Genomic DNA, 22,785 nt, shown 5'->3' with positions numbered 1-22,785 from the left:
CAAGTCAATTTCCCTGACTGCAGGACAAGGTGGCTCCAAAACAGAAGGGAGTAAACCTGAAGTGGAGAGAAACCCAGAAAATGTCAAACACTTGACTCCTTTTAAAGAGACCATATTGTATATTGAAAGCTGTGAAAGAGTCAAAGGAAAAGCCGGGATTGATGCCTTGCCCAAGGTTATAGCTATTGTCAGCTTTATCTTACATCTTTAGGCCCCCTCTAGCCCTCCCTCCCTTCCTTTCTCTCTGCCCCGCTCCCTCCCTTACTCCCTCCCTCCCTCCCACTCTCCCTCCCTTCCTTTCCCTCCCTCACTGCCTCATTCCCTCCCTCCCTCTCCCTCCTTCCCTCTCTCTTTCCCTCTCTCAAGCTTTCTCTCCCTCACTGTCTCTCCCTCTCTCCATCTCTACCCCTCTCTCTTCCTCTCTCCCTCACTGAATTATACACTTGCTCACACACTCTCTTACTCACTCACTCAGAAACATACACACAGACATGAAAATATCACCCATGGTAACATGGCAACGTTTGACTGAGTCTCACAGTCGATGATGTACAGTGTGGTCACTTTAAGACAAATCAAGGGCTTGAGATTTCTGGGCCATCCTCCAGTGCAGCTTTGTTCCCGTGTGTTAAATGCCATCTTGTCCAACAGTGTGACATATGTTCCTCACTTCTCTTGCAGCAAAACAAACAATCTGCCAATTTTGCCAGTGGCCAAATTTGCTCTGAGCCCTGGGTCATTCACACCACCTGTGACGAGAACCAGCACAGATATCCACACACTAGAGCATGTCGAAAATAAAGGGCTGATTTTTTTCTGGCTTCAATTCCCGTTTGGGAACACGGAAGTGACTGTGGTGGAACGTCAGGTATGATCTTCCCGGAGGTGGCCAATTAAGAAGCTGCCTCTGGGAGCCCCATCCAATTAGGGACAGTGGCCGGGTTCCAGCGACAGGAGGTCCAATCAACGAGGCTCATGGGTAGGACCGCAGTGTGGGCAGCAAGAGCAGCAATGGCGCCATGGAGTTGCCTTCAGTAGGAGGGCAGTGGCTGCCATTGTAGTAAAAGCTACATTAGCAGAGACATCAGTCTCCATGAATGGGGCTGCAATGCTTGCCTTCTGTTTAGGGAGACGCGAGCACTGCAATTTACTGCCAGCAAATTAATAAAAGGCCTCAAACGTTTTGCATCTCGAATCTCCCGCTCCTCCACTGCATTGCCTGGCTCCTGACACCGGAGGGGGGTGGGGGAGGGGAAGCACCATCAGGAAAATTTCTGATTACCCTATTGTTATTATTGATGTCCTGCTGGGAGTATGCGGAGGCGGGAACATGTCACAGAGCTGTCCTGAAGTGATTGGATTGAAATTTCCATGCCCTCCAAAGCTGCCTTCATGGGGCTGGGAAAATTCAGCCCAAAGTCTTTCTCGTAACATCTGTACAAGGTCTGGTGAAGAGTTTAGAGCAGCCCATTAGCTACACTGGCGCAGTCCTGCAGCGAGCTTTCCATGGACTGCAGTGTAGTGCGGAGCATCTGCTATCTCCTGAGGCCCCTCTAGTGGAGCCTAAACCCAGTGAGAGTATCTCTGCTGAGTGTTCACACTTACACTGCTTCAAATAACAGGAGGGTCACGGGCCAGCAAATTAGATACCGCAGATGTTACCTGGAGGAGCTGGAGGCAGGAAACCCAGGCATGGGCATCACCATGGTGAAGATTAGGTGCAAGTCTCCTTGTAGCAGGTGGTACAACCTCCTCCCCGAACCACAGCCTGCAAAGGCAGGTCTCCCACATTGCTACCACTTAGCCGTGTGCAAACCTTTAAATATTGGTGATGGCAAAACGGTTGGGTGTGGCTAATGCTCCTTTGGTACTTTCTGACTGATGCTCCTTAGCATTATTTTTATTCATTCATGGGATGTGGGCTGGCCAGGACAGCATTTATTGCCATCCCTAATTGCCCTTGAGAAGGTGCTGATGAGCTGCCTTCTTGAATACAACTGAATGCCTTGTGAGGCCATTTCAGAGGGCAGTTAGCAGTCAGCCACATTGATTTGGGTCTGGAGTCACATGGGTAAGGACAGCAGATTTCCTTCCCCTAAAGGGCATTACTGAACCAAATGAGTTTTTACAACAATCCAGTAGTTTCATGATCCTCATTACCAATAATAGCTTTTTAAACAAATTCCAAATTTACTTAATGAATTGAACTTTAATTCTCTAGCTGCTGTGGGGGATTTAAATTCATGCCTCTGATCATTAGTCCAGGCCTCTGGATTACTAGCCCACTAACATAACCAACCTGCCCTCTCCATTGTTTTCTTTGCTTTAGCCTCTTCCTTCAATCCCAGTGAGAGGGCAGCACACAAAGCTATACCGAGAGCTCACAAGTTCAACAGCAGCAAAACAAAATCAGCAATACAGTTTTAAGGGATTTCCATTTGACAAGTGAATAGCTGTCTGGCCTTTGGTGGCCATGTTAAATTGGCAAACTCATGTTTGATAAGGTCCCGCATGGGAGATTGGTTAAGAAGGTAAGAGCCCATGGGATCCAGGGCAATTTGGCAAATTGGATCCAAAATTGGCTTAGTGGCAGAAGGCAAGAGGGTGATGGTCGAGGGTTGTTTTTGCGATTGGAAGCCTGTGATCAGTGGTGTACCGCGGGGATCGGTGCAGGGACCCTTGCTGTTTGTAGTGTACATTAATGATTTAGACGTGAATATAGGAGATATGATCAGTAAATTCGCAGATGACACAAAAATTGGTGGTGTTGTAAATAGTGAAGAGGAAAGCCTTAGATTACAGGACGATATAGATGGGCTGGTAAGATGAGCAGAGCAGTGGCAAATGGAATTTAATTCTAAGAAGTGTGAGGTGATGCATTTTGGGAGAAGTAACCAGGCAAGGGAATATACAATGGAGGGTAGGACCCTAGGAAGTACAGAGGGTCAGAGGGACCTTGGTGTACTTGTTCAATGATCACTGAAGGCAGCAGCACAGGTAGATAAGGTGGTTAGGAAGGCATATGTGATACTTACCTTTATTAGCTGAGGCATAGAACATAAGAGCAGGGAGGTTATGATGGAGCTGTATAAAACTCTAGTTAGGTCACAGCTGGGGGTACTGTGTACAGTTCTGGGCACCACACTATAGGAAGGATTTGATTGCACTGAAGAGGGTGCAGAGGAGATTCACCAGGATGTTGCCTGGGCTGGAGCATTTCAGCTATGAAGAGAGACTGAAAAGGCTAGGGTTGTTTTCCTTAGAGCAGAGAAGGCTGAAGGGGGACCTGATTGAGGTATACAAAATTATGAGGGGCATAGATAGGGTAGATAGGAAGAAACTTTTTCCCTTAGCGGAGGTGTCAATAACCAGGGGGCATAGATTTAAGGTAAGGGGCAGGAGGTTTGAAGGGGATTTGAGAAAAAGATTTTTCAGCCAGATGGGCGGCACAGTGGCGCAGTGGTTAGCTCCGCAGCCTCACAGCTCCAGCAACCCGGGTTCAATTCTGGGTACTGCCTGTGCGGAGTTTGCAAGTTCTCCCTGTGTCTGCATGGGTTTTCGCCTGGTGCTCCAGTTTCCTCCCACAGCCAAAGACTTACAGGTTGATAAGTAAATTGGCCATTGTTAATTGCCCCTAGTGTAGGTAGGTGGTAGGAGAATGGTGGGGATGTGACAGAGAATATGGGGTTAATGTAGAATTAGTATAAATGGGTGGTTGTTGGTCGGCACAGACTCGGTGGGCCAAAGGGCCTGTTTCAGTGCTGTATCTCTAAATAAATAAAATAAATGGTGGTTGGAATCTGGAGCGCACTACCTGAAGGGGTGGTAGAGACAGGAACCCTCACAACATTTAAGAAGTATTTAGATGAGCACTTGAAACACTATAGCATACAAGGCTACCGGCCAAGTGCTGGAAAATGGGATTAGAATAGATAAATGCTTAATGGCCGGCATGGACACGATGGGCCGAAGGGCCTGTTTCTGTGCTCTACAACTCGATGACTGTATGATGGGGTGAATGGTGTGCTGTACTGTTCAATCACAATTGAACTTGCAATAGCTACTGATTAGCATTGTATTTTGAGTTTGCAACAATAATCCCCACTGGAAAACAACAACAACTTATGTTTATATAGCTCCATTAATATAGTGAAGCTGTCCCAAGGTGCTTCACAGGAGCATTATCAAACACAATTTGACACCAAACCACATAAGGAGATATTACAGCAGGTGAACAAAAGCTTGTTCAAACAGGAGGATTTAAGGAGTGTCTGAAAGGAGAAGAGAGAGGAGGATTTGATAGAGTGGATGCAGATAGAATGGGCAGTATTTTATGCTGTCCCCCATGGCACGTTTGGGAGCTGGGAGGGCATTTAATTGGGAAGGATGGTGGTGGGTGGGAACCCCCACAACCTTCCCACCTCCACACTGATTAAGACCATAGCCAGCCTTCCCACTCTGCCACCAACTGAGGCCCTTAAGTGGACAATTAATGCCCAATTAAGGACCTCTTCCTGCTGCCACTGGTATTAACCCAGTGATAGGTGGGCCTGTTGCCACACGGAGAGCACGTCATGCAAGCCCATGCGGGGTTGCTTGTGGTCTCCTGGAGCATTGTGGGGGATGGTGGGATGCCCCTCGTTCAAAGGCACTCAGTGCTTGAACGAGGGACTCAGCATTGGGAAGTGGGGGGCCCGCTGACAGCCACCCCCTCCCCTTGCTGCTGATCCCCTCCTATACCCACCTCTTCCACCCAACCCAACAAAACCCCTCCCACCATCACTTACCTCTGGCCTGTGTCGCTCTGTGATCCTGGGATTCCAGTGGTTGCCGTTCTGGAAGCAGTTACTGCGTCCCCTGTGGCGCTGCCAAGCAAAAGAGTTGCCAGTCTCTGATTGGCCTCTGATTGGCTGGCAGGTCTTGGCGGGCAGGACTTCCTGTCCCCAGGATCCCTGTCCCTGGGCTCTCCATCGCCTCCTGTTGTCACTTGTGGGGAAGAGCATAACTAGAGGCCATCAATATAAGACAGTCACCAAGAAATACAATAGGGAGTTCAGAAGAAACTTCTTTACACAAAGAGTGGTGGGAATGTGGAACTCACTACCACAGGGGATGGTTGGAGTGAATAATATAGATACTTTTAAGGGAAAGCTGGACAAGCATATGAGGGAGAAGGGAATAGAGGGTTACGATGATAGATTTAGGCAAGGAAAGATAGGAGGAGGCTCAAGTGGAGCATAAATGCCAGCATGGACTGGTTGGCCGAATGGCCTGTCTCTGTGCTGTATATCCTATGTTGTCCTGTGTTAAGCCTGTGGGTATGTAACAAGTTCCTCCATCTCCTGATTCTCCAGCTGCCACTCGCAGTTTTACTTTCAGCCAGCAGGAACTTTCCAGCCTTCAATCTGTGTTTCCTGTTGAAGCAGAAATCAGCAAATGGCCATGAAGGCTCCCCTTCATTGCAAGACAAACGTCTCAGAAACACTGTGGTCTTTCTTTACAGGAGTCAATTCAAGTTCAATCTTAATGATGAAAGGGAATCAAAGTTTAACAAGAAAAAATTTCCAAGATGAAGACTGAAAAAAAATCAAGTAATTTGACCTTTGCTAGAATCCCACAGATCTATCTACGCAAAGCGTGGGCCAAAGATCAGACAATTTCTATTGCGTATTGGGGAGGTGTACAGACAGTCACTCTGCATTTATCTGTGCTCTGCTAATTCAGACCTATTGCACATCCTCGATTTTAATCACTCTACCATTGGTGGTCAGCTGTCAAGGCCCTAAGCTCTAGAATTCCCTCCCTAAACCTCTCCGCCTCTCATTTCTCCTTTAAGATGCTCTTTAAAACCTACCTCTTTGATCAAGCCTTTGGCCATCTGCCCGAATATCTCTTTACCATCGCATCTGTCTGATTACATTCCTGTAAAGCACACGGGGACTTTTTATTGCATTAAAGACACTATATAAGTACAAGTTATTGTTCTTGCTGCATTTCTCCCCATGATGATTTCTCCTCAGTGTCTAAAAAAGCAGGATTCAGTTCACCTCCTTTACTCCCAAACCTTCTTATTTTATTTTTGCTTGATTGGAAAGAACAACAAGATTTGCATTTATATATCGCACCTCTCACAGCCTTAGGATATTCCGAAACATTTTACAGCCAATGAAGTACTTTTTGAAGTGTAATCACTGTTGCAATGTAGGAAATGCAGCTGCCAATTTGTGCACAGCAAGCTCCCATAAACAACAATAGGATAATGACCAGGAAATCTGTCTATTAAGTGATGTTGGTTGGGGGAATAAATAATGGCCCAGGGCACAGGAGAGAACCCGCCTGCCCCTACCCCCAGCCCTACTGCTTTTCTTCAAAATGGGATTGTTTTTACAACCTCCTGAGAGGGCAGTTGGGGCTATGGTTTAGCCTCTCATCCAAGAAACAGCATCTCTGACTGTGCAACACTCCCTCAGTACTGCGCTTGAGTGTCAGCCTATGTTATGTGCTTCAGTCTCTGGAGTGGTGGTTGAAGTCACAACCTTCCATCTCAGAGTTGCGTGTGCTCCTGACTAAGACACGGTTGTTGAGACCTGACTGCACTATGTGGAAATTCAATCCACCTAAATAGGTCCATTTTCTCCATCGAATTCTTAGTGAACTCTGGGAGTTGATTTGAACATTCATTACAAATTGATTTCCCTGACACCAGCAGTAGAATGATATTAGTCAGGTAATTGTGCAGGAAAGTAACTGTAATTACCGTCTTTCTGTAATTGCTTTGCAAATCAGAATCCATTTGTTTAATAACGTGTACAGCAGTTTACATGATAATCATCCAATAGCAGGGGATCTATGTAATATCTCCATGTCATGCTTTCATATTGTAAGGCAGCATTGCTACTTTATAAATCTGTGGATGAAAGGTGAATCCAGGCAATGGATTAGCAGTCATTTAGGCCTTAAAAACTTGGGCGCGCCCACTTTTTGGAGGAATGGGGTAGAGGGTTCAGTCCCTACATCTGAATAGTGATGCCCCGATATTGGACCTTGGTCTCGTTTCCATGGAAATGGCGAGCTACATGCAGCTACCGGCAAATCCAAATTGAAGATTGGACCACTACGGGCATAGCAGCAGCTCTCAGGTAAGTGAGGAAGGAGGGGCGATCGGGTCATGGGCCTTGGGCCCCAGGGGTGGGGGGCAATTGATGGCCAATGTGGGGGCGGGGGGGGGGTGATCAATAGTCGGTGGGGTGTGGGGGAGTGGAGGTGAGTGGAACAGCCCATATTCCTTTAGGATGATCAATAGTCGGTGGGGAGTGGGGGAGTGGAGGGGAGTGGAACGGCCCATATTCCTTTAATGTGGAGTCAGGAGAGGGTCCCCTGCTCCTCTTGGCTTCACAGTCAGTTAGATATTGTGGAACCGCCTGCTAGTTTGTGCCACATTATGTTGTGTTATTTCAGCTCAGGGTAGGTGAAGTGCTGGGGCATCCAAAAATTGAAAACCGCTCCTGTAAGACATGTGCGACCCTCATGAAAATAAATTATTCAGACCAGTCCTTGACTTATGTTGCTGCCACTAGTACATCAACCTTATCCAATACACTTCCAGCTGGGAATGTTGGGAGATTAGTAGGCTGTTCAGTGCCCAATAAACAGACAGAATTTCTAGCTCTGTATATATTTCAGTGTGTAAGTTGTGTTGTACAAAGTGTAAACACCTATACAAACGTTACTTTGGATTATTGTGCATTAGCATAAAGTATTTTGCACCACACATTAGACGCAGACAGTCTTAGTTATGGGCGGATGTTAAATTCTGCCCTTTACGAATGGGAATTTTTCAGATCAGATTGGAAAGCAAAAGAGGAGGAAAATCAGAGGGAAATGTAGGACATGAGTGCTGGACAAGTAAGGATAGAAATGTCGGAGATGAGTGCTGGACGAGTGAGGCAAGATAAGAAAAGCTGCCTCTTAAAACCTGCTTCAAAGACTGAATAGATCCTGAAAAGCACAATAAAGGATACATTCCTACCCTGCAAAATGAATCAGCGCAAAAGAGCATCGTCAAAGGGGATTGGACCTGGAGACAGAAACAGGATTGTAATTAGAACCATCACAACTGGTTTACCGAGCAACTCCTACTCTCCCCAATGGCCTTGTGCACAATCTTCAATCTAGCTGTTTATTTGATTCAACAAATTCAATAAAGTTCAGAGCCGCTTATCACCTTACCTATGTTTGAAAGGCCTGATTACTTCTATAGCCACAGAAACGAGGGCAGGATGGCATTGATACAATGCTGTTATACAACTCTAGAGGATTAGGGATTTACGTTACCCTAGAAACTTATTCATGAAAAAACTGTTTGGCAAAACTTTGATCCACTTGAATCATTTTACAGTCTCGGATTAAAGGTAAATATGATAGCAGCTACCATATGGAATGATTTCGATGTCACCCCATCTATATTCGCTCTTAAAATCACTTTTCTCTGATAAAAAGAACAGAAATGGCTTTGATTCCTTGAGCGTATTTACTTTCAGTTAAATTGGATATTGAGTGATTGCAGGTTCTCACAAAGATTTCTCAGAATTGCACTGAATTTCAACACATTGGAGTAGAAATTAGACCTTCTTGTTCCTGCTTCATGGGCATAAATTGGATGCAATGAGACCCAATTGTGGGGATCAGAATCCTGCGCTCCCAAGGGCACCTGAAATATGTCAGGCCCCGAACTGGATGGGGCAAATTTTCAGGCGTCTCCCCCCCCCACCTTCTATAATTAAATGAAGGGCCGAATGCCTGATTGTACAAATGCAAGCCAGGTGCAGACAATGCACCCAAACGTCTGAAGGTGAAGATCCAACTTGAAAATTCAGAATGAATAGTAGTAGCAGAAAGTCAGGAATCAAGACTTTGGGTTTGTGTCCATGGTAAATGAACCTACAGAGTGAGATCATGGAGCAGGACATTTACAATGGTCACTGTGTTGGTCCCTATGTAGCAGGTAACACCTCACAGTTACGATCCCCCTAAAATAGGAACGGTTTGTTTACTTCCATTTTTTAAAGGTCTATGACGTGTGTTTTAGTTAGCAGCTTGAGGGGACTACAGAGGTGAATGGAAGACTAACCGGGGAATTTTTGTTACGCTTTTAAAGCAATGAATAATTTCTTCCTGGCTCTGGGGACTCACAAGGTTGCAAGCGACGCCACTTAATAAGGGATTATATGAAAGGAAAGCGCTTATAATTACTTCTGAAAAGTGAGATAAATTGCGGAATGGAAATGCAAACAACAAAACCCATTCATTCGCTGTCTTCCTAGAGCCATATTAAATAGCATGAAGTCATCTCACTTAGTGGCAGAGAGCAGGGAACTCAGAAGGCTAATATTAATAATTCACGTGCAATGATGTCATTGAATGCCAAGTCAAGGGATGCAAATCCTTCATTGTGTCTCAATAAACATAAACTAGATGATTATCATTTCATATTTCACTAAGTATTTATCTCTTTGTTCAACACAAGCTATTACTCACCCTGTGTTTGTCAAAATACTGATGTTATGCCAGCATTAACATACTGACCATTAATAGGAATGTCATTGAGCTTTGTTTGACATTGCATTGGTAATAAATTGTAATAACCCATCATATCATTTCTAATCAAAATTCTTGGTGCTCGAAATGTTTCCTCATTGCTTTATTATATCTGAAAGTTCTTTCCGTGATATGGAGATTCATTTTACATTGAATTACACAGAATGTACAGCACAGGAACATGCCATTCAGCCCAACTGGTGTTTATGCTCCACATGAGCCTCCTCCCACACAACGTCATCTAACCAAATTAACATAACCTTCTATTCCTTTCTCCATCATGTGTTAACCTGCACCCCCCCCCCCCACCTTTAAATGCATCTATACTATTCACCTCAACTACTCCATGTGGTAGCGAGTGCCATATTCTCACCATTCTCTGGATAAAGATGTTTTTTCTGAAATCCTTATGAGATTTATTGGTGACTAACTTATATTTATGGCCCACACAGCAGGTCTGGCAGCATCTGTGGAAAGAGAAGCAGAGTTAACGTTTCGGGTCAGTGACCCTTCTTCGGAAGAAGGGTCACTGACCCGAAACGTTAACTCTGCTTCTCTTTCCACAGATGCTGCCAGACCTGCTGAGTGAATCCAGCATTTCTTGTTTTTGTTTCAGATTTCCAGCATCCGCAGTATTTTGCTTTTATTATATTTATGGCCCCTTGTTTTGGTCTCCACCACAAGTGGAAACATTTTTTCTACATCTACCATGTCAAACCCTTTCACAGTTTTAAAGACCTCTATCAGGTCACCCCTCAGCCTTCTCTTATCTAGAGAAAGCAGGTTCCAGCCTGTTCAATCCTGCCTGATAGGTATAACCTCCTAGTTCTGGTATCATCCTTGTAGATCTACTTTTGCATCTTCTCCAATGCCTTTATACCCCTTTTATAATATGGACTGAACTGAGGACACACTGTAATACTGTAATTTCTTTACATTCACTTTAAACCACACAGATGTTGAATTTAAGGGATTATTAGATCATTTTAGGTCATTGTATAGACTTGCTCATCCATATTACTTCAGTTATTGATGTGGAAATCCTTGTACGTTCCTCAATTTAAGGCTCTTTTCCACAATCCAAAGTACCTTCCAACTCTCCACAATTGAAGCAGTGCCGAACACAAACACCAGTTAGGTTATAGGATAACAACTTGCATTTATGTAGCACCTATAACATGGTAAAGAAAAGAAGAAAAGAAAAACTTGCATTTATATAGCTCCTTTCATGACCTCAGGACAACCCAAAGTGCTTTATGACCAATGAGGTACTTCTGAAGTGTAGACACTGTTGTAATGCAGAAAACACAGCAGCCAATTTGCACACAGCAAACTCCCACACACAGCAATGTGATAACGACCAGATAATTTGTTTTTATGTTTTTTTTTTGATTGAGGGATAAATATTGCTCAGGACATCGGGGAGAACTCACCGGCTCTTCTTCAAAATAGTGCCATGGGATCTTTTACATCCACCGGAGAGGGCAGACAGGGCCTTTGTTTAACGCCTCATCTGAAGGACGTGGTAAAACATCCTTAGGTGCTTCACAGAAGTGTTATCGGTTACAGAAGCAGAAAGGGCGTGAAGCCACGGAGGGATTTGAAAACAGGGAAAAGAATTTTAAAATCAAGATGTTGTCTGAAAGAAAACTGATACTAACATCAGGGAAGTGAACGCAAACTCTCGCCGATTGTCATTGTGTGGTCTGTGTTTTGTAAAGCACAGTAAGAGGCTCTGTGCAACACAAATGAGCACGCGCAGAGAGTCTTCCTTTGTACAGAAGATTTAGTTGCCAAGAAGACTCAGGCTGTCCTAATATCTCCTCCCAGTTTTCTAAAATACAGCAGGGGCATTTTGGTTGATTGTGCATGTACTGCAAGGAAAAGGAAGCATGCGAAGGGTTAAAGTGTCTCACAGTCTCCATCTGCCACTGTCTGCCAGTTCTTTTGTGAATTTGGGTTTGCTTTTCTAAAGAAAGGTTATGGCATGCCTTCTTTTCACACCTCATTTAGCAATCTTCTGCGAGAATAAGGTCCTGATTCAGAGGCGTTCTGCACAGTAGGTTTAGCAGCGAAGAAAAGGTCACGGGAAAGTGTGGATTGTGGTGTCAGCCACAGTCTCAGTGGGCAGCCCTCTCTGAGGTTGGAAGATTGTGAGTTCAAGTCTCACTCTAGAGACTTCAGCACAATATGCAGACTGACATTCCTAATGAGGGAGTGCTGCACTAGCAGAGGTGCTGTCTTTCAGATGTAATGTTAAACTGAGGTCCTGTCAGGTGGAAATAAAAAATCCCAGGGCACTATTTTGAAGAAGTGCAGGGGAGTTCTCCCCAGTGGCCTGGCCAATATTTAACCCTCAATCAACATCACAAAAGCAGATGATCTGGTCATTATCACATTGCTGTTTGTGGGAGCTTGCTGTGCACAAATTGACTGCCGCATTTCCTACATTACAACAGTGACTACACTTCAAAAGCACTGCATTAGCTATACAGCACTTTAGGATGGTCTGAGTTTGTGAAAGGCGCTACAGAAATGCAAGTCCTTTTTTTTGAAAAGTTGTTTTCACTAAGCTTAATTAATTGATTTTCTTTGATTCTTGGCAAGTTTAGTGGTGCAGATAAACATAAGATAATATGATGTTGAAATCAGGAAGGAAATGGAAAAGGGTAAAATGCTATACATTCTTGAAAGAAAATACTGTAGCTTGAACAACAACAACCATTTGCATTTTTTTAGTGCCTTTAATGTAGTAAACCCATGGTGCTTCACAGAAGTGTTATCAAACAAAATTTGACACTGGAGATAAGGACATTAGGAGATGTTAGGACAAGTGACTGAAAGCTTCATCAAAGAGGTAGGTTTTAAGGAGCATGTTAAAGGAGGAGAGAGAGAGGTAGAGAGACGGAGACGTTTAGGGAGGGAATTCCAGGCCTTAGGGGCTAGGCAGCTGAAGGCACTGCCACCAGTGGTGGAGTGGTTAAAATCAGGATGCGCATGAGGCCAGATTTGGAGGAATGCAGAGAACGCAGAGGGTTGTAGGGCTGGAGTTAAATGCAAGTGGAAACTTGAATCCATGACTTTCTGACTCAACAATGGGAGTGCTACTGACTGGATCATGACTGCCAACATGCCCAGGATTCCCCAATTAGCACCAATGGTGACTGAGGGTAAATGACCACTATCCCAGATTGTGCATGAGCCCCGGGAAATTTTAAATGCCAGGCTTCCTTTCATTGTTTGACATCGGAGTCCCACCTGACCCAGTGGAAATCACTATCTGGCCAGCAGACGTGAGCAGAATCTTCGATAGCAGGGCACCGGCCTCCGGAGTGGGGGTGAGGTTGCGGGCAGGTTGGTTCTGGTAGCGGAAGGCGGGGAAAGGGGATAGAAGGCCTGGGGTCAGGAGTAGACCGTGGTTTCTTTGTGCGGCCGGGAGGGAACCTACTAACTACCACAAACTGAAAACAAGCATTAAATATACCCACTCCTCTGGCCCTCCACTGGCTCTGCTTCTGCTTGCCAACCAGTTTTACTGGCTGTCCCTGCACTGTGCGCGTCTGCCGATAAAAATCGCATTGGGGTCCTGATGTTAGCAAACCCTCCAACGCTGCCAACAAAAATGACCTTGTTTAGCAACCAAAGGACCTGGCTTTGTAAACTGCGCTGACTCAAAATGCAGAGGACAAGTGAAATAAAAACACCTTTGTACAGGAGGTATGTTGACAACATCATCCCAACCCACAACACTGGAAGCAAGTCTGCGGGTTAGGGATAGGCAGACAGGTCATGACCAGCTCATGCTCCGGAACGCAGGTGTGCACCATTTGCTGGTGATCTAATGTTTCTGATATCCTGTTTCCTCAGTCTGTCCCCACCTCACTTTGTGACACAAACCCACATTTCAGTATGAAAGAAAGTCTTGTCTTCGTACATCACCTTTCACAACCTCAAGATGTCCCAAAGCCCTTTACAGCCAATGAAATGCAGTCACCGCTGAAATGTAGAAAGTCCAACAGCCAATTTGCACATTGCAAACTCCCACAAACATCAATGGGATAATCACCAGACACTCTTGTTTTAGTGATACAAAAGCGAAATACCGCGGATGCTGGAAATCTGAAACAAAAACAGAAAATGCTGGAAATACTCGTCAGGTCTGACAGCATCTGTGGAGAGAGAGAGAGTTAGCATTTCCGGTCTGTGTCCTTTCATCAGAACTGCTTTTAGTGATGTTGGTTGAGGGATAATTTGAAGTTGTGCCATGGGATCTTTTACATCCATCTGAGAGGGTTTAATGTCTCATCCATAAGATGGCATCTCCGACAGTGCTGCCTGGATTTTGAGCTCATGCAGCGGGACTCAAAGATGAGAGTTCTACTCACTGAGCCACAGCTGACAGATGTGGGAGGTACTTACAGACCCTGTAAACATCCAAAACTTTAGGCACTTGGAATCGTACCCAACTATACTGCTTCTCACTAAGAGATGACCTTTCTCCAGCTCTCAAAACTGGTTTTCATCACCAAGATTACAGATGATCACTTACAGGAGTATGGTGGACAGATGTGATTTACAGGGAAATTACCCAGTCATTTCCAGTCTGGCTGGGAATAGTGGAGTCTCTATATGCAGGCGCAGATGATAATGCATTTTTAGCCGTATCTCTACAGTGCAAGCTGTACTGAGCACAACCAGATAAAGGGATGATAAGCCAACTAGCTTTGACAGACAGCGTAGAAAGACAAAGCATATCTGGAAGTCCATTATTGGCGTGATCTGCTTTTACAACCAACTGCTAAGCGTGTTTTTGGCCATCTCGGACTTAATGAAATATTCAGTCACAAAAAAAAATGATGCTGGGCTCAATAAGCAATTAGACTCAGATAATGCAGTTTAGCACTGCAGGGTAATTAACGTCCAGTCTATTACTGATAATTACATCTCAGTTCATGAATAAATGCAGATTTGGTTTGTTACCATGGCCCATGTTTTTGCAGTGCTCTGATAGATAATGCAGCATTATATTGGGCACTTTCATTACAGGCACTAAGGATCTACACTTCCTCCAGAGATGCAATACGATACGACAGACAGACGAAAAATAACAGAAGACCATCAGATAGAGAGTTTGCTCTGCAAGGTAATAAAAAAGTAACTGAAACCAGCTGTATTTGCTCAGTTTTTTTAACATTTTTTCTTTAAAAGAGGTCTTTTTTCGTGAACAAATAAAACAACACAAACACACTGCCATGTTTGCCAACAGTAACTACAATTCAACATCAACAACTCATATTTATATAGTGCTTTTAATGTAATAAAACATCTCATGGTGCTTCACTGGAGGATTATGAAACAAAATATGACACCGAGCCACATAAAAAGGTATTAGGTCAGATGATTAAAAGTTTGGTCAAAGAGGTAGGTTTTAAGGAGTGTCTTAAAGGAGGAAAGTGAGGTGGAGAGGCAGAGAGATTTAGGGAGGGTTTTCCAGAGCTTAGGGCCTAGGCAACTGAAGGCGCGGCCACCAATGGTGGAGCCATTAAAACCAGGGATACTCAAGAGACCAGAATTAGAAGAGGGCAGAGATCTCGGAGGGTTGTAGGGCTGGATGAGGCCATGGAGGGATTTGAAAACAAGGATCCGAATTTTAAAATCAAGATGTTGCTTAACTGGGAGCCAATACAGGTCAGCAAAGACACGGGTGATAGGTGAACGTGACTTGGTGCAAGTTAAGACACAGGCAGCAGAGTTTTGGATGACCTCATGATTATGGAGGGTGGAATATGGGAGAGCAGATAGAAGTCCATTGGAATAGTCTATTCTTGAGGTAACGAAGGCATGAATGAGGGTTTCAGCAGCAGATGAGCTGAAACAGGGGCAAAGTCAGGCAATGTTGCAAAGGTGGAAATAGGTGGTCTTCGTGATGGTGCCCATGTGAGGTCAGAAGCTCATCTCGGGGTCAAATGTGACACCAAGCTTGAAAACAGACTGCTTTAATCTCAGTGTTGCCAGGGAGAAGGATGGAGTCGGTAGCTAGGGAATGGAGTTTGCAGCGGGTCCTGAAAACAATGGCTTCAGTCTTCCCAATATTTATTTGGAAGAAATTTCTGCTCATCCGGTACTGGATATTGGATCATGAGTCTGATAACTTAGCAACAGTGGAGGAGTCAAGAGAGGTGGTGGTGTGGTAGAACTGGGTGTTGTCAGCGTACACGTGAAAACTAACGCTGTGCGTTCAGATGATGTCACTAAGAGGGAGCATGTAGATGAGAAATAGGAGGAGGCCAAGGATAGATCCATGGGGGACACCAGAGGTATCGGTGCAGGAGCAGGAAGAGAAGCCATTGCAAGTGATTCTCTGGTTATGATTAGATAGATAACAATGGAACCAGGTGAGAGCAGTCCCACCCAGCTGGACGACAGTGGAGAGGTGTTGGAGGAGGATGGTGTGGTCAATGGTGTGAAAGGCTGCAGACAGGTCGAGAAGGATGCGGAGGGATAGTTTACCTTTGTCACCGTCACATAGGATGTAATTTGTGACTTTGATAAGAGTTGTTTTGGTATTGTGGCGGGGCAGAAACCTGATTGGAGGGATTCAAACATTGACTTTTGAGAAAGATGTGAACTGTTTTGAGAGGCGACAACACGTTCAAGGACTTTGAAGAGAAAAGGGAGGTTGGAGATGGGAGAGTAGTTTGCATGGGCAGTGGGGTCAGGGGCTGCTTTTTTGAGGAGAGGGACGATGCAGCCGATTTAAACAAGAGAGGGACAACGCCTGAAGAGAGAGAACTGTTAACAGTATTAGCTAAGGTAGGGACCCGGAGGAGAAGCTGGATGGTCAGCAGTTTAGTGGGAATAGGGTCGAGGGAGCAGGAGGTGGCTCTCATGGACAAGATGAGCCTAGAGAGGGAATGAGGGAAGATAGGAGAGAAACAAAAGAAAAATGTGAGTTCAGGGCTAGGGCAGGGGGAGCATTAGAGGAAATTTGGCCAGGTGGGGAGGGACACAGCAGAGGCAGCTGATCAAATGGTCTCAATGTTAGTGACAAAGAAATCCACAAGCTCCTCACACTTATTGTAGGAGGTGAGGGTGGAGGGGACAGGGGAGAGGGGTTTAAGAAGACAGTTTGCTGTAGAGAAAAGAAGCTGTGGGTTATCTTTGCATTCCAAGATGATCCTGGAATAATGAGCAGTTTTAGCAGATGGTAACAGGACCTGTTAGTGCTTTATGTGGTCCAGCCAGGTCTGGTGGAAGATAACTAAACCAGTTATCTGCCTTATCCTGTCATGACTGTGTCCCTTGGACATAAGGGAGTGGAGATGATGGCCGTACCGGGGGAACGACCCGGGTGAGAGAGAGCAATGATTTTACTGGGCACTAGGGCATGAAAGGTAGAGATGAGGGTGAGGTTGAGAAAATCAGTAGCTGTAGAAATATTGTGGCAAATGGAGAAGCAAAGGTTAGACTGTTGGGATTTTGAAAATACAGTTATAAGTGAATTTGGGGATAGTTTTTTCCAGGGATGTATACAGAATGAGGGAGAGTTGGGCCATGGAAGGGGGGTGTGGGTGGTGATTAACTCAAGGAAGTGATCAGAGATGGCCTTATCTGTAATTGATACGATAGGACTAGCAAGACCACGTGACATGGAAAGGTCAGGTTCAAAAGAAATGCTTTGGACTGTCCTGACTTTGCTGCCCAAGCACCAAGTCCCATTCATCCAGCACCTCTGTGCTTGCTGATCGACATTGGCTCCCAGTCCAGCAACGCCTCCATTTTAAAATTCTTATCCTCGTTATCACTTTTGCCTCAGAGTCACGAAGGCTGTGGGTTCAAGTCCCACTCCAAGAACCTACAGCACAAAACCTAGGTTGGCACACCAGTGCAGTACTGAGGGGAGTGCTGCACTGTTGGAGGTGCCATTTTTCAGATGAGATATTAAACCAAGGCCCCGTCTGTCCTCTCAGGTTTCTATAAAGGATCCCACAGCACTGGCCAATGTTTATCCCCCAACCAACAACACTGAAAAACAGATTATCTGGTCATTATCACATTGTGCATCTGACATTAGAACAATGACTACACTTCAAAATGTAAATTAGCTGCAAAACAAAAGGACATCCTGGGGTCATGAAAGGTGCTATATAAATGCAAGTTCATTCTTTTTTGTTTTAATGGGAAGTAGCAGGCTGTTCTGGCTTTATGATATACAGCAAGGAAATCCAGCTGGAATCATAGAATGGTTACAGCACAGAAGAAGGCCATTTGGCCCATTGTGTCCATGCTAGCTCTCTGCAAGAGCAACTCACCTAGTCTCACTCACCCACCTATTCCCCAGAGCGCTGCAAATTTTTTCTAATCAGATAATTATTCAATTCCCTTTTGAAGGACATGATTGAATTCACATGCCACTTCTCAAACTTGTCAGCTTGATGCCAACCTCCTCCGTCCTAGTGGCCATGTGCTGAATGGGAGCAGTGGGCTTGCCTGGGAAGGTTAGAATTCAAGTCAGTCCATTCTCCGAAAGCAACAGGATGGGGGCAGGGGAAGTGCCCCACCCACTATTGTCAGAATTTTCAGAATAAAGCCCAATGGAAAATTCCATCCCAAATTTCTTACCCCTTCCCACCACTCTGCCCCAGATCATGCTAGTTACAGTACATGGCATGGAATTCCTACAATCATAGAATCATACAGCACAGAAAGAGGCCATTCAGCCCATCTTGCTTGCGCCAGCTCTTTGAAAGAGCTATCCAATTAGTCCCACTCCCCTGCTCTTTCCGCATAACCCAGCAAAATTTTCCCACTTTTATCCCCCTTGGCTAAACCATTTAATTAAGTGCATGAAAAAAAATCAAATTAGATCATTTGAACACAGCAATGTTGACGTTAACAGGAGCAAACTATAAATAAACACAAGTTATTTCTTTTAAGACTTATTCTGTGCACATATTACCTGACTATCACCATGTTACACAATAATTGAAAGCAGTTTCAAATATAGTACCATCTATGAGTTAGAATTCCCGTTACCCTAACATATTGAAGTGAACAATGAGCAAGGGCAAAGGGATAAGTAGAACGCTTGCAAGAAACAATGCCAACAATGACATTTTAAAAAATATATTTTGACACTGCTGGGGCTTGAATTCAAAACTAATCCGTGGAATCGAATATTTCAGTGAGTCAACAGTCAATCTATGGAACAGACTCCCTCAGGGGATGATGGGAGCATTTGGTATTGATTCATTCAAATGCAAATTAGATAGAATTCTTTCAGAAAATAATATTATGATTCATTTGAGACATGACATGTGCTGAGTGCATCATTGCTTGGGAGGAATAGGTGGCTTTGGACCTATGGTTCCCAAAGCTCTCCACCACTGGGGATTCTCCTCGCCTTCTGTCTGGGTCTGTTGCAGATTAACTGATTGAGATTGATTACAATGATTAGTCAACAGCTCCATTATCCTATCACCTAACTGCCAGGACAGGAGAAGGTGAACTTGATGGACCTCGGTTATTTTTCACCTCACAATTCTAAAGTTTCTATTTATTTCCTACATTGCAACATTTCAAAAGTACGTATCCTACAAATGTACAGATTGCAAATGATGCTGTTAGCCTTGGTTTAGTGGGAAGTTCAATTGCCTTTGAACCAGAAGGGTTTGGTTCAACCCCACTGCAGAGAATTGAGACTGACACTTCAGTGCAGTACTAAGGGAGTGCTGCATTATCAAAGGTGCTGTATTTTGGACGAGACAATAACAACAACTTGTACCAATTTATATAGCGCTTTTAATGGAAGACAATGCCCCAATGCTCTTCACAGGAGATTTATAAAACACAATACGACACTGAACCGCTTAAGGAGATATTAGGTCAGATGACTAGAAGCTTGGGCAAAGAGTTGGGTTTTAAGGAGCGTCTTAAAGAAGGAAAGTGAGGTAGAGAGGTTTGGAGAGGGAATTCCAGAGCTTAAGACCCAGAAAGCTGACCACCAATGGTGGAGCGATTAAAATCAGGGATGCTGAAGAGATCAGATATCTTGGAGGGTTGTGGGGCTGGAGAGATTACAGGGATAGGGAAGGGCGAGGCAATAGGCGGTCTTAGTGATGGTGCAGGTAAGTGGTTTAATGCTCACGTGGAGGCAAACATGATACTAAGGTTGTGAACAGTCTGGTCCTGCTTCAGATTGTTGCCAGAGAGAGGGATGGTGTCAATAGCCAGGGAACAGAATTTGTGGTAGAGTCCGAAGACAATGGTTTTGGTCTTCCCAATATTTATTTGGAGGAAATTTCTGTTCATCAGTACTGCATGTTGGACAAGCAGTCTAATAATTTAGAGACAGTGGAGAGGTCAAGAGAGGTGGTGGTGAGGTAAAGCTGGGTGTCGTCAGCGTACATTGATATTGTGTTTTCAAGGGGGCCAAGGATCGATCCTTGAGGGACACCAGAGGTAACAGTGTGGGTGTGAGAAGAGAAGCCAGTACAGGTGATTCTCTGGTTATGATTAGATAGATAAGAATGGAACCAGGTGAATGCAGTCCCACCCAGCTGGATGACAGTGGAGACGCATTGGAGGAGGATGGTGTGGTCAACTCTGCCATAGGCTGCAGACAGATCGAGAAGGATGAGGAGGGATAGTTTACCTTTGTCACAGTCACAGAGTATGTCATTTGTGACTTTGATAAGGACTGTTTCAAAACTGTGGCGGGGCAGAAACCTGATTGGAGGAATTCAAATATGGAGTTTCAAGAAAGATGGGCATGGATTTGGGAGTCGATAACACTTTCAAGGTTGGAGCTGGGATGGTAGTTTGCAAGGGCAGAGGGGTCAAGGGTTGCTTTCTATGAGGAAAGGGGTGATGACGATAGATTTGATGGAGGGGCACAGTACCTGAGGAGAGAAAACCATTAACAAAAGAAGCTAACATGGAAGCCAGGAGTAAAGACCTGCTACCCGACCCGAACCCGACGGGACCTGACGACATGTGTCAGGTTCGGGTCAGGTCGGGTTGCACTTCTGGGTCCGGCATTCGGGGTCGGGTCGGGTCAGGCCGGATCAGATACGCTCTATCGCAACTTCAGGTAAGTGGCTCCACTGTTAATGTAATTTTTGGGCTAGAAAGGGGGTTTTGTTACAGTTATTATAAGCTTGTGCAGATCAGCAACAAAGTGAAAAACAGAAGGTCGATTAACAGATGGTCGGGGCGGGTCGGGTCGGGCGCGGGAAAAAAATGGAAGGACTCGGGCCGGGTCGGGCTTGGGGTTGGATGTGGTTCTGTCGGGCTCGGGTCGGGTTTCGTTTGCAGACCTGAGCCCGCCTTTAGCCAGGAGGGGAAGTTGGGTGGTCAACAGTTTAGTGGAAATAGGATTAAGAGAGCAGGAGGTGGGTCTCATGGACAAGATGAGCTCAGAGTGGACACAAGGGGAAGTAGGAGGGAAACTAGAGAAAGATACAGTTCAGGGCCAGGGTGGGTTGGAACCTGAGAGAATATCTGGCCAGCGGTCCAGGGGAAAGGAGGGAAAGGGCAGAGACAGCTGATTGGATGGTCGCAATCTTAGTGACAAAGAGGTCCATGTGCTCCTCGCACTAATTGTTGGAGGTAAGGATGGAGTGGACAAGGTGAAAGGAGAGGGGGGGGGTGTTAAATCTATATCAGAAAGTGCAGGAGATACTCAGCAGATCTGGCAGCATCTGTGGAGAGAGAAACAGAGTTAACAGCCGGGATTTACTGAGCTCCCAACGCTGGGCTCTAAGGGGGGAGGCGGGGGGTGGGGGAGGGGGGGTGGTCCCGGAGGATTGTTCCAGCAGGGGCCCACCATGGAGCCTGACGCCGGGAGTGCTAGGCCCGATCTTGCCGGTGGCAGTGAGGCTCCATGGCGGCCCCCCCCCCCCCACCGCCCACCGCTGGGTGACAGGACCCAGAATTACATATTTAAATGAAGTGAATAAATACATTTAAATAAAATTCGCTGCTATCTTACCTTCTTTCCCAGGATCATCCACATGGCAGCCAGCACTCACGCACCTTCACTTTCCCATTTGGGGGAAAACAGGTGCCACCGAGGTGGGGAAGTGGGGAACTTAGGATATTAGTGCAAGGGGGTGGGGTCAGGAGCGAGAAACAGATTCAGATCTTCATTAATCGTGTAAGGAGGGTGGGAAGGGGTGACCTCTGCATTTTGATCAGCTTGGAGGCGGGGGGTCGAGGTCAAGTGTTCAAGATAAGTGTTTTGGGGGGTAGAAGGCAAATATTGGATTTAATTGCTATTGGGCGGGGGGAAGGGGAGAGAGTTTTATTTGTGGTACATTCGGGGGAGTAGCCCTTTAAAAATTTAAATGAGCCGGCAGGGTTGGCTGCCCTTTAAAAATGCTGCCAGCACCTGCGCACAGGCAGCTGACGCCATTGTTGGCGTCGCAGAGCCCAGCCCCTCCATGTGACTGGGGAGGGTGCATGGCCCGACCGTACATTATCCTGGGCCACCGCGAGGTAGATCGTGGCGGCGCTTTTCTTTTCCGCCTCCGCTCCTGGCAGTGGGAGAAGAAAATTCAGCCCAATGTTTCAGGTTTGTGACCGCTCATCAGTTCAGATGAAAGGTCATCAACCTAAAACGTTAACTCTGTTTCTCTCTCCACAGATGCTTCCACACCAATATTTTGCTGTTATTTAAATGTATATTAATTGTGTGTTAATTGTATTCAGTTGGTGGGCATTAATTGGGGAATCATCTGTCCTCATATTTATAGCAGCAGATGGAAAGAGGGGATTGTCATGAAAACCTTATATGCCAAATGGGAAATATTAATTTCATCAATTGGAACCTTGCCTTAGACTTTTACTGGAAATTCTTACAAATAACTTTTTTTTTAAATAAAAAGTAAACTGGCTGCCAAGATGGCCACTGCAATTTATATTTGAAACACCAAAAGATCAGACTGAAGACAACACGACTGACTCAACCTAGCTAGAAAAATGGGGTGCTCTCTGATTAAATTGTCTGAAATGGCCTTATCAGCACAGTCGTCAAGGGCATCTACACCCATTGACTTTGAAAGAGCCAACCCCCACTAAGTGTGACTGGACAGCTTGAGGGGTAGTGCCTTGAATCTCAGAGAAGATTCCAGAAAGACCTCATTAAAACCACAAAGGAGTTTGGTAATGTCATTGACTGCTTGTGCT

General features: G+C 45.2%; 1 long non-coding RNA gene across 1 annotated transcript in view; it reads right to left on the bottom strand.

The window, feature by feature from the left end:
- LOC137379448 (uncharacterized) overlaps nt 1–22,785 on the bottom strand; it is a 142,986-nt gene that overhangs the window by 73,191 nt on the left and 47,010 nt on the right. The window contains exon 2 of the long non-coding RNA XR_010976815.1: nt 8,030–8,077. This is a non-coding gene — a long non-coding RNA (uncharacterized lncRNA). The remainder of the gene's footprint in view (nt 1–8,029; nt 8,078–22,785) is intronic.

This window comes from Heterodontus francisci, chromosome 18 (assembly GCF_036365525.1).
Source record: "Heterodontus francisci isolate sHetFra1 chromosome 18, sHetFra1.hap1, whole genome shotgun sequence".
Lineage (NCBI taxonomy): Eukaryota > Metazoa > Chordata > Chondrichthyes > Heterodontiformes > Heterodontidae > Heterodontus > Heterodontus francisci.
This window is presented reverse-complemented; position numbering and strand designations above follow the sequence as displayed.